This window comes from Cupressus sempervirens, chromosome 3 (assembly GCF_028749045.1).
Source record: "Cupressus sempervirens isolate cs-2001-9-10 chromosome 3, ASM2874904v1, whole genome shotgun sequence".
Lineage (NCBI taxonomy): Eukaryota > Viridiplantae > Streptophyta > Pinopsida > Cupressales > Cupressaceae > Cupressus > Cupressus sempervirens.
This window is the reverse complement of record NC_143120.1, coordinates 47,263,029-47,275,545: the sequence shown is the minus strand read 5'-3', so window position 1 is coordinate 47,275,545 and position 12,517 is coordinate 47,263,029. Positions and strand designations below refer to the sequence as shown.

Below are 12,517 nucleotides of genomic sequence, written 5' to 3'. Positions count from 1 at the left end.
AGATGTTCTTGAGTTTATCCCACATTTCCTTTAAATTCTTGCACTTTTTTACATCATCAAACTCAACATAGCTTAGGGCTGAAGCAATCTCCAACATTGACTGATTATGTTCTTTCTTTTCTTTTGGTTGTTGAGCAGTTAGAGGGGTTGTTGTTATGTCCACAAGTGCATTGTCCAGAAAATGCAATGCATCATCAACAATACTAACTATATGTAGCCTCATCAACTTTTGCCATGTAGGAAAGTTTTCTTTGTTAAACGTTGGTATCTCTCTTTTGTATGCCATGATCTTTAGTTGTGAGTGCCTTCAAACTTCTCTTTACAAGCACCAATGCTTTGATACCAATTGTTAGAATATTTAGAATAAATGAGAAGGGGGCACGGGAGGGGTTGGGGGGGGGGGCGGGGTGAATTAGTTATCCAAGGTCTAGATTTACCAATTGAACAAACAAACACTTGAACAATTTAAGATCTTATCATTCCATTGCTCGGTGTCTACTGTAAGCTATTAGCAATATTGGCTAGTTATTGTTGATGTCAGTTTTGTACCGCTACATAACATATAGGAATTGAATACTCAATATGGAATATCAAACACTCAACCCTCTCTTGAAAAGTAAATACGCATGAAGACATGAGAAAAAACTCCAATGTTCCTTACACCTGTGGATACTAACTTAGTTATATTAAGATGATTTGATGGTTAATCATGTAGGCAGCCTTATGTTGTCTTAGTAAGCATATTTGGGAATCTTCTTCATAATTGTTTGATAGATTCAAGAGCATTGAGTAATGTCATGCGTTTGGCTATTTTTAGAAATTTAGGAATTACGCCTTTGAGATCAAAGAAAAGGGTTAACCAATTGGATAAGACAGAAGTGTCGGTGGTAGGTGAGCTACACAACATACACATCCAGTCCTCCATTCCCAAATTTACCTTTACGCATTCATTGCCCCCTGTGGGTTCATATGGCATCTTGTGGAATTGGTCCATGTCGAATATTCTTTCTATGTTAATCATTGCCTTTGGAATAATATTTGTCTTCAAGCTCATAATTTCCTCTAAATTGATTTCTGCTTCTTCATCCACTTCACCATCAATGATTTGTGTTGTGAAAACGTTCAAATTGGTCAAGAAATTGAGGATATGTCTATCATCTTCAAACACCTAGAAGTTCTTGACATTATCGGGTATTGATGGGATTGATGCCAATTCAACTCTAAATTTCTTTAAGCCGTCCAACTTAATTAGTGCCAGTGAGCTTGCAGCTTGTGCGAGTGCGTTTGCTACTTGATTACTTTCTCTATAGCTAAAAACTTGATATTGAAGGCATCAAAGTCTTCTATCAAATCCTAAACTCTGTTTCTATACCTTTTCAATTTCTTGTCATAGCATGCGAACTTTTGCTTTAACTGCTCAGTTATTGTTGGTGTAATTAAATATTCACTAATTACATTCACTTAAGCTTACTTAGGATAATGCATTTCATTTCCAAGTTAGGTGGTGTAGTTTGGTTCTTTGTTTCACCCATCATGCTACTTTCTGCTTCATCAACTTGTAGAGTTTCAACCTTCTATTTGCCATGTTGATCATTGTGTTTTAGTGCTCTTGAGATTCTCTTCTCTGCTTGTTCTAAGGCAACTGTGCACAAGGTACAAGATAATTCCAAATGGAAGGCGTTGTGAATTCTACACTAGTTGGGCAGTAACAAGTCTCTTACTGATGTTTGGTTATCCAACTCTACTCTTTGTACAACCTCAACCACAAAGTTCTTAAAATTCTCGAACATGCCTTTACCATTGTCGGATGAAGTTTTGGGATTTGACTCAATCAAGATCTAACTCAATCAAGATCTTAGTGGAATCCCTCCCTTCACTTATGATATTCAGAGTCAGTACCTCTGTCTTCTTAAGTATATAGATGTTCATACTTGTCTTTGCAAACAATATTTCATTTGATTCCCCATAGTAACTGTCAATCTCAACCTTGGGGTGCTATCAATTCTGATTTGGTTGGCGAATCCTCTCCACAAGAGCCACATATGAGAAATGTCACTTGCCATGTATCCATTCAACCTTTTGGCCCAATCCCTACCTAGGATCAATCCATCATAACTATCGGGCACATCTACCACTGAAATATCTACCATGTGTTCCATCCTCGGATCAGATGCCAATTGCATGTGTATGTTGTGTAGCTCACCTACCACCTACACTTCTGTCTTATCCAATTGGGTAACCCTTTTGTTTGTTCCCAAAGGCGTGATTCCAAAATTTCTACAAATAGTCAAAGGCATGACATTACTTGATGCTCCTGAATCTGTCAAACAATTATGAAGAAGCTTTCCAAATATCCTTACTGAGACAATGTAAGGCCAGGCACGTGATTAACCAACAAATCACATTAATATAATTGAGTTAGTATCCAGAGGTGTAAGGAACATTGGAGTTTTTCTCATGTCTTCATGAGTATTTATTTTTCAAGAAAGGGTTGAGTGTTCAATAGTCTGGATCAAGTATTCGATTCCTATATGTTATGTAGTAGTACAAAATTGACATCAATAGTTATCCACTGTTCTAAAATAATAAACTTGTAGAATGTAAACTTTAATCAGTAAAACATCATAATAACATTCACACAAGCTTGACCCTAGGATTTAATGTGGAAACCCAATTTGGAAAAAACCACCAGCAACATGTCACTAATTTTCACTCTTTTGAAGTGAGCCCTGTTAGCAGCTAAGCCAGTTAAAGGTTACAATACACAATGTTAAATGATTTGGACTGATATACATTTTGTCAAACATTGTTTCTCTCTATCTGGCTACTCAAAATTCCCAATAAGACCTCCACAGGATGGCAAGACTTATAGCTTTGATACCATTGTAATGACCTTGCTCAAATCTTATCCCAAAATGCTAATAAAGGTTCAAGAAAACACTTTGCATACAAGGGTCATATGACTAATATAAAATTTTAGTTTTCTTTTACTGATTTTCTTTTTTCGGATCTGCTTTTTCGCTTTGCTTTTTCGAACTGCTTTTTCGGATCTGCTTTTTCGAACTACTTTTTTAGACCTACTTTTTCGGACTGCTTTTTTTGGACTTGCTTTTTTGGACTACTTTTTCGGATCTACTTTTTCGGACTGCTTTTTCGGAACTACTTTTTCGAACTGCTTCCAAAAACTCAAACCCTCAAGTAGTCTTAGTATACAAATTAAGCTTAACTTGAAATGGTTGAATACCACTTCCAAAGTGCAACCCTTCAGAAGCTCTTTCACTTCCTTAGTTATGCAATCTCTTGAGAGGTATCGTTCTCAAGGATTATGCTGAATATTTGTAGACTATCAAGTTCCACAAATGCTCATAAAAGATGTAGTTGAGTTACCAAATTTCGTTTGTCCAAATGAGAGGCCAAGCCCTCTATTTATTTACTTTTCTAAGAAGTTACTAAGGACTTCTAGAAGCATCATTTTCTAAAAAGTTACTAAGAACTTCTAGAAACATCCATTATAAAATCCCATTATAATGCACTTTTATAATAAAATAATTTTATTAAATAAAAAGTGCAACTCAACTTAGAATTATAACATGTAGGCCCAATATAAGAAGTAATGATAAAATATAAATAATATCTCTAAGAGCATAATAAGCCATCCAATCGCCAAATAAATGCCAAAATGACTCTCTCATCACAACCACCGTTTATGAGAGTCCGTGATAGACTGATTTGACACGCAAAACGATGTCAGCCAAAACGGGGACATTATAGTTCGCCCTTCCTAAAATTGCTTGTCCTCAAGCAATCCAACAACACAATGAACTCCAACCTCCACCTGGATCCCAAATGAAGTAGTATGTGAAATCCTTGTGGACATTAAACCAACTGCAAATCAACATGATCAAGACCAACCACATGTCCTGTAACATAGCACCCAAAACTTGTGCGGGTGATGTAGAAGTTAAAATGACACCAAAAGGCAACTCCATAGAAGATCTAAGAAATCTCTTCTTCCCTGTATCCACCCACATAATATATATTGGACTGGAATCCTGGTCATTACCAACATGCATTGAAAAAGATGTAGCTATAGGTGAAACATATGCACTCATGCTAATTGTATCAACAATTGGTGTAGTCGTATCAAAATATATGGACATAGGAACAACACTAACAGTTGCAATAGGAAACTTAACCGAATCTGGAGTTAATGAAATCTCATAATCAACATGTGTGCCATCATTAGAACACACATCAACCATTGCATGCATACTACTAAACTCCTCATTGGATGGTTCAATTGACATAGAAGTGGCTACTGATATGACAGTATCGTTGCATTCTCCTAGTCCCACTATTGTTGCATTGTCATCTGCTGACAAAGCTTCATATGTGAACTCCTGACTCTGCACATATGACTCAATGACAGATTGTGAATCAATTATACTAGAGCGTAAACCCACATTGACTGACTCTGCTGAAACACCAACATCATATTTGGGTGGCTCTATACATGTCTTAATCCCACCTGAGGAATCAAGTACCTCCTGCACTGGAGCAACATACAAATCATCAATATTGATGCCCATGTGTCTAGCCATAAGCTACAACATCCTATCCATTCGCCTATTCTTCTCACGTTGCATCATATCCATTCGCCTATTTTGCTCCTCTAATGTATCCAGTAACCTAAACATTATATTTTCCTGATCTGGACTGATATACATTTTGTCAAACATTGTTTCTCTCTATCTGGCTATTCAAAATTCTCAATAAGACCTCTACAGGATGGCAAGACTTATAGCTTTGATACCATTGTAATGGGCACCCAAGAATGCCCAAAAGCTAAACCAAGGCTGAAATTATATTAATGCTGAGAATGCTGCAATCAATTATAAAGAGATGTATTCCAAAGGCCAAACCCTAAGGGAATGACGTCTAGAATGTTACAACAGAGAATGAACGTTCCTCTATTGCCAAACAAAAGGAGTGTGATTCACACATCCAAGCTCTTATCAAATGCAAGTCATAATCATTTGATCCAATAATCCGATGATCAGCAATGAGACTTTCAACCTTATTTATCCTTTTGTTCATCCTTCTGGAAGGAACTAAAACATTAATTAATTTCAAGAGCTAGAAGCTTCCTCCTTCCAATAATTAATGTGTGCCCTAGAAATTCCTCCCTGGCAATAATTAATTAAATCACGAGAGGCTTCCATCCTTCCAATAATTAATTCATACCCTAGAAGCTACTCCCTTGTAAATAATTAAATTAATTAAATACAAAGTCACCTTTAATTTTTAATTGAATGACTTTATAAGAAATTAATTTAATTTCTTTTTATCCTCCACTTAGACTTTGGAGAACGTGAAGGCCAAAAGATGGGATCATTAGAAATCTACCCTCCTAGAAATTGCTTGTCCTCAAGCAGTTAAGTAACATAATGCCACCTGGATCCCAATTGAAGTAATATGTGATATCCATATGGACATTAAACAAACTGCAAATGAACATTAAGATCAACCACATGTCCTGTAAGTTAGCTCCCAAAACTTGTGCTGAAAAGTATAAGTCTGGATTTCACCAGAAGTCGGCTCCATAGAAGATCTATGAAACCTCTTCCTCCCAACTGCTGCAACACAAAACTGAATCTTTGTAGGTGGTGAAAACTGAACCCAACTCCACTCAGGTGAATGATCAACATCAGCCTTAAACATCAGATTGTCATAAGACAATGTTGCATCCATGTTGAACATAGTACTATCCCAAGAGTGAACATTAACACTTTGTTGATCGATAGTATAATATGACTCTATCACTATATTGCTCACCTCATTAGCAATAACAAGTGTACTATCATCAGAACACACATCTACAACCACATGCATACTGCCAAACTCCTCATTGGATGGTTTAACTGACATAGAAGTGGCTGTTGATATGATAGTATCCTTGCATTCTTCTAATCCCACATCGATGGACTCTGTATCACCAACATCATAGCTAGGTGGCTCTATATCTGTGTCTCGATCCCACCTGAGGAAACAACTTCTTTCTGCACTGGAGCAACATACAAATCTTCAATATTGATGCCCATCTGTCTAGCCATAAGTTGCAACATCATATCCATTCGCTTGTTATGCTTTTGTTGCATCTGCTGCCCCTCCTCTAATGAACTAAGTAACCTAAGCATTGCATTTTCTTGATCTGGACTGGTATACATTTTGTCAAACTCTTTTCCCTTTATCTCGCTGTTCCAAATTCCCTATAAGAACTCCACAGGATGGCAGGACTAATAGCTCTAATACACCCTGTTAGGAGTGACATTGTTAGAGGACTTTAGAACATTCTATTAGAATATCACCTGGTTAAAATATTTACATAGACTGTTAAGCCCTTATGATTGTTAGGTCAACCTTGATTAAAGGATTTCAAATACTGTTCACAATGGTTAGAAAGTAAGAAAAAGTTTGATCTATTAGGTATATTTCACTTTGCATGTACATATCTCTGTTAAGCTCCTATTACTGATTCACTATATTGCCTCCATTGTCATCTCATTCTCAAATTCGCTTGTCAACCCTTCAAGAAATCACCCTTCACTTCTTCTCAACTCAAGTATGCCTTCTGCTTAGATTCACTGGTCAACATCAATAATAGCTCCAACTCTCTGGAACTTCATACTCAAAGCCTTTCTACATATAAACAGATGCACTACACATAGAAAGTTTGCCTCTGTACCTCTTTAAATAGGTAGTTTTGAACTTTTTCCGTTTAATGAACACCGTAGATCTTAGGGTTTACGATTCAATCCATGAGATTCAATGTATCTAATCGTCATTTTGTTTATCTCTTGTATTCTAATATCTTCTCTTGGAATCTATCTTTTAGATCGTTACTTAATCCTCTACTGGAATTAAATGATCCAACTCATCAACCTGTATCTTAAACACGCTATCCATATCCCAAGAAATCAACTTAGTCAATTGGAAATTATGATTCTTTGAAATTAATCAAAATGTTGTTCCTCAACCAACACTGTGTTTTGACACTGGACCATCACTGAATTACTTGGTTGCTATTGAATTTCTTGCTCGGCATCAATACTATCACTTGGTCGATATTGATTCTTGATCAACACTGAATTTTCTTGACACTTACGAGGGCTTTTTTGACACTAGCATCACTCGGTATGTTCATCAAAATTCTTTAGTTTTCTACTCTGTTACTCGGTCAAGCCTATACATTTGATCTATCTTTGTTCACACTTTCAAGTTTTGTACATTACTATCTTCTCTTGCAACATGATTTAAACAATCACTTTATCTTGTCAAAGTCCAACTAATTAAAAGTCCATTTGTAGTTTCCTCTTCATAATTCAACTAATCCTCTAGATGCTTTTGTTATAAATAACTTCTAAAATCCTCTTCATCAATCAAATAGATATGACAGTTAGATCCGATAGAAAATTGTCTTAGTGCTAATGGATTTGACATCAATGACAACATAAAAATTGTTCCAATTATAGTTTCCAACAAAGTATAGTTAAGGTCGAAATACAATAGAGAAAACACTTATGACCGAGCATTAGAGGCAGTTAGTGCCGAGTAACACAGAGAAAACATAAAAGTCTAGAATGATACAAACTTTGAGATAAATCGTTTCAAGCCGACATGAATACGACACTTGATGATCGTAGAGTTTGTTACAGAGGTGACACGTCTATGACATAGATCATCGATCCCTATGAGGAAAGAACAACCAATCAGAGCAAGAGGCAAAAAGGGAAGTGTCTAGAAGACTCGACAAAATTCTTTAAATAGGCAGATGCAAACCTTATTTTATATAAGAGGAATGAGCTATCGTAGAAGAGATTGTGAAATGTGCAAAGGAAGTTAAGTGTTGTGAAGAAGTTCAGATTTGGATACTACATGTGAAAGTTATGAAGAAGAGAGTTTAGCGACTTGATGAAGTAGTAAAGGACTGAGCAAAGCTATATCAGATTATAGATTGTAAGGAGGAGATCCGTAATCAACAATTATAGTACAAATCGAAAGATCAGGTACTGATTCAATTTTAAATTTTTTTTTAAATCTCCTAACATAGTCCTTACTTCATTAGAAGTGTAAAATCCTTTAACAAGGTAAGACCTAACACTCTTAAATGCCTTTAGCATGGTAGACCCCTCATAGGATAGATCATCTAAAGTGATCAAAATTGTAACCTTAATAGATTATCTTTGTTATTGTAGTGGTGACGATTTGTGGGTGTCATCCCCACGCTAGTTTTATCTTCACCTTGGAGGGTTTTTAGGTAACTAAATCTTTTGTGTTATGTGTTTACATTTCATGGATGCAATTGACAGTGAGATCTATTTGTTTCATCATTTGATTTATGTTATGCATAAAATAGATATGAGATGGTCAATATGGTGAATGTAGTAAAGTTATTTTGAAGGATAATTTTTTTTTATAGATCCCAATTCACCCCCCCTCTCAATATCTTAGTTTCCCAATTAAACTTCCCACAAAAAGAAGCTAAGAATATGTTAATAGGAAGGAAAGGCACTATATGGCAAGTGCACATTAATATTTAAGTTCACTAAAGACAAAGATGAAGAGCTAAAGAAGCATGAAGAACTTCAAGTACTAATAAATCAACTTCAACAACCCAATCAAAAAATTGAAGATATTAAGACAAAGATTGGAAATGCTTTTGATGAGATAAATCATATTAAAATAAATAAATAATGAATTGCTAAAACATTTTTACTTCTTAGAGAAAATCTGTCTTAAAAAATGACAAGTTTGGGAAGGCAAGTTGAGGAATGTCTGAAGGCCAAGACATCTTTTGAGAAGTTTGTCTATTTAGACTTGAATGCAGTTGGAATTGCAACCTATGGACTTTGCGCTCTTCTCAGTATATTAGAAGGAGTTAGAGATTCATGGGAAAAGAACTTCAAGAGTCTAATGACAATTTTTGATGATTGTATGGTACAATTATCTACCTAATGTAGAGGTATAGATCCAAATTTTGAACTGTATATATGTTTTTGACATCTTTGCCATTGATTTCAAAGTGGGATGGATAAGAAAAATTGGATATAGGTATATGTGTGTAAAGTAGAGTTAAGATACAAGACAGGTGGAGTAATAAATCAGCTAGAACTATCATCAAAGGGGGAGTTATGAAATATAATTAGGAGATATAAGGAAAGATGGTTAAGTACTACGATCCACAAGTTTTGAATTATTGGTTATTTTGTTAAGGCCAATTTTTGTAAAGTTTTGATGTTGGGAGTGTTGATTGATGGAGGTATAAACAAGATAACAAGATATTGAGAGGGTGGGGTGAATTAGAATCTTAAGCACTTTTACTTTTCAACAATTCATTCACACATCCAGTAGGTAACTTGTGCATGTAAAACTTGTAATATTAAACTTGCTGGAACATGTAAACTTGATCTACCACATGCATGACAATAAACACAACACAATATTTATTACCTAGAAACCCTCCAAGGTGAGGGTAAAACTACAGTGGGGGTGACACTCAAAAACTTCACTATTGTAGTAATAAAGTTAACCTATTAGGGTTACAATATTCGATCATAATGTATGATCTACCTTGTGAGGGTCTTCTCTATTAAAAATATTTGAGACTACTAGGTCACACCTTATTAGGGGATTTAACACTTACAATAAGGTAAGGACGATGTTAGGAGATTTACAAAGATCTATTAAGACCACTTTGTTAAGATATTTACCCTAATTCAAGTTGGTTAGAACTGATTTAGTACCTGACTCTTGGTATGCTGTGTAAACTGAATTTAAGTCTTCTCCTTGCTAACTTCTGATCTGATCTCAAACTTTCACTTTACTATTTAAATATTACTCCTTTGCATGCACACTCTTCTCTTCTCATCTCATCGCCACACGATGATTATCATCTTCTCTCCCAATCTAGGTTAAGATCTCTATTTAAAGAGTTCTGTAAAGAGTTTTCTAGATGCTCCCACAATTAGCCTCTCCATCTAAATCATTGATCACAAACCATAGGTATCTGTGATCCATGTCGTTAATGCGTAACACTTTTTGTAACAACCTCTACATATTTTAAATTTTCTTTCTATGTTGGCTTGAAAATGATTTACCTCCGAATTTTTATCATTCATGACTTTATGTAAACTTTGCATTGCTTGGCCTTTACTATTTTCTGATACTCGACATTATTGTCGCTTGTTCTGTATTGTACTCGGCTCATACTATGTAACTCAACACTTGTATGCTTGAAACTGCTCGGTCGCTATTGATCTTAGCCCCTATAGAGTTTGGTACATACTTACTTATGTACAGGACTTGGCCTATATAGAGTAGCTTGGTCACAGTGATGACCGTCTAACTCTGCCTTGTAAATGACTATAATTGTTTGACACTTATAGACAACAATAGTTAGAGATACCAACAATTCCCCCCTTTGACATTAGTTGAAAAAACACTTTGTCATATTTACATCGTTACAAATACAATCTGATGTTGAGTTCTCCCCTTAAGTCTTATGACTTATTCCAAAAGATGAATAATGAATAAATAATGTAAAATAAAGATGACAACAAGCTCATTTCCTCCTTCGACAAATCTATTTTCCCCTTGTTTTTGAACACTTATGTCAAGGCTGCTAGAGTTGAATGGGTGGAAGCAAACCATATTTATCAATGAATGTCTGATGAGCTTGGGTGATCATGGACAATGCGTGATCCCATGTGGTTCTTTCTGCCTCCAAAATGTGATTTTGCGACTGTAATCTTGCAGCTAAATGAATTAAGCTGTCAGCCACTGAAAGATTGTGATCTTCTTTGATAAGATCTTGGGCTGATTACATTTCCCTTTGCATGACCTCCAAATAAGGTATTAACATTGATTGAATAGAGATCAATTTAGATCTCATGTTGCTGTCAGTTGTTTGAAGCTTGGCCAATGTGCCTTGACCATTCAGTAAATTATTATAATGATCAATACTAGATCCTGTTGACTGTGAAATAATGTTGTTAAATCTCTTTATCCCCCTAGTGTATTTGTTCTTGAATATCATTTGTGAATCTTGGCATATCTTACAAAATATTGTACAAATGTTGTACTTTCTGTATAAGTTCTCTCATAACCTGTACACGCTCTTGCAATTGCACTTTTTGCTTGGCAATGGTTATGGAAACATTATCCACAACCTTATTTTCAAATTTTCTAGCTGATCAATCCATCATTTTTTTCATTTGATTCTATATTACTAGCATTCACTTGTTCAAAACTATTTACAAGCTAGGTAATGATTAGGGCTTCATCAAAATTTTGAATAGCAAAAACATCAACAAAAATAATTTTCATATCATAAAGTACTTGCTTTTGTTTATGGTCTCTCCTTAAATCTTCTTGCCATTTCCTTTTTGTCAAAATTTGTTGTAACAAAATTGTTTGTTCCAAGGTGAGATTTGCCAAATCTAACTGTGGCATCACATGTATTTCATTTAGACTGACTTCAATATCTGGTGAAGTATCCTTTATTGCTTTTCCTCTTCTTGGCAAAGGAGTGCTGCTACTCATCACTGCTTTAGGATTTGGTGAAGGAGGTGCACTGGTGCTCGAGACAATAGGTCACACTTGGTTCAACTCTACTTATCCCTTTATTTTCCTCAATGTGAGGTGCTGAAACAGTTTGACTGTCCACACTTGTGTCTTTTAGCTCAGTTCCTACCTCTATATCTATAAGCCTTAATTACTCAGCCTTTGGAGTGTTAGAGGTGTTGGCATATACTCGTGACATGCTGCCTTGTGGACTCAGCACACCTAAGCTTTCTTCACTGTTGTGATCATCTTTGATGGTAACAGTTTCAATTTCTTTCTCTGTCTCTGCTCCCTTGGTTGATAGCCCAAAAATGCTTTTCCCAAGAAATTCATCTTGCTATGCTACAACTTCCATTTTATTTTGTAAACTAAAAAACATTCTATACTTAGGAACAAATTTGCTCGTATACTTTACCAAAAATGTTTCCTGTTGATCCTCAGACAGATAAGGCATAACTCTAACTAATGTGTCAGTCCTTATCTTTTTGTCTTCTTCTGTGTGCTGCCATCTTCTTTCCAGTCTCTCCTATAAATCTTTGGGTATCTTCTTCTCAATTTCACTAGGAGCTAGCTTATGATTAGCAATCATATCAACCACATCCTCCTCAATTTGGGTTTTTTTAGTATTATCCAATGTATCATATTTTACAAATCGAAAGCTGGATAATCCTAAAGATCTTGGATTTTCAGATACCTCTAATAGATTTTGTGTGCGCTTTGGGTGATCATTTGACCAATCTCATTCTATTTAGATTTACAGGCACTGGGCTTCGTAGTCTCTACTACTTTTTGTTTTGCAATCTTCTCGGCATTAGCAACCGCCCTGGTTCTTGGCTTAGTTGGTGGTGGAGGAGAGAGGGGTGTTACTTGTGTCTTCTTATTAGTTCCTTGAGTC

At 35.6% G+C, this 12,517-nt stretch overlaps 1 protein-coding gene across 5 annotated transcripts in view; it reads left to right on the top strand.

Annotated features, from left to right (window-relative positions):
• The window catches only part of LOC149564728 (MADS-box transcription factor 50-like), a 328,681-nt gene that overhangs the window by 39,503 nt on the left and 276,661 nt on the right, over positions 1-12,517 (top strand). The window lies entirely within an intron of this gene.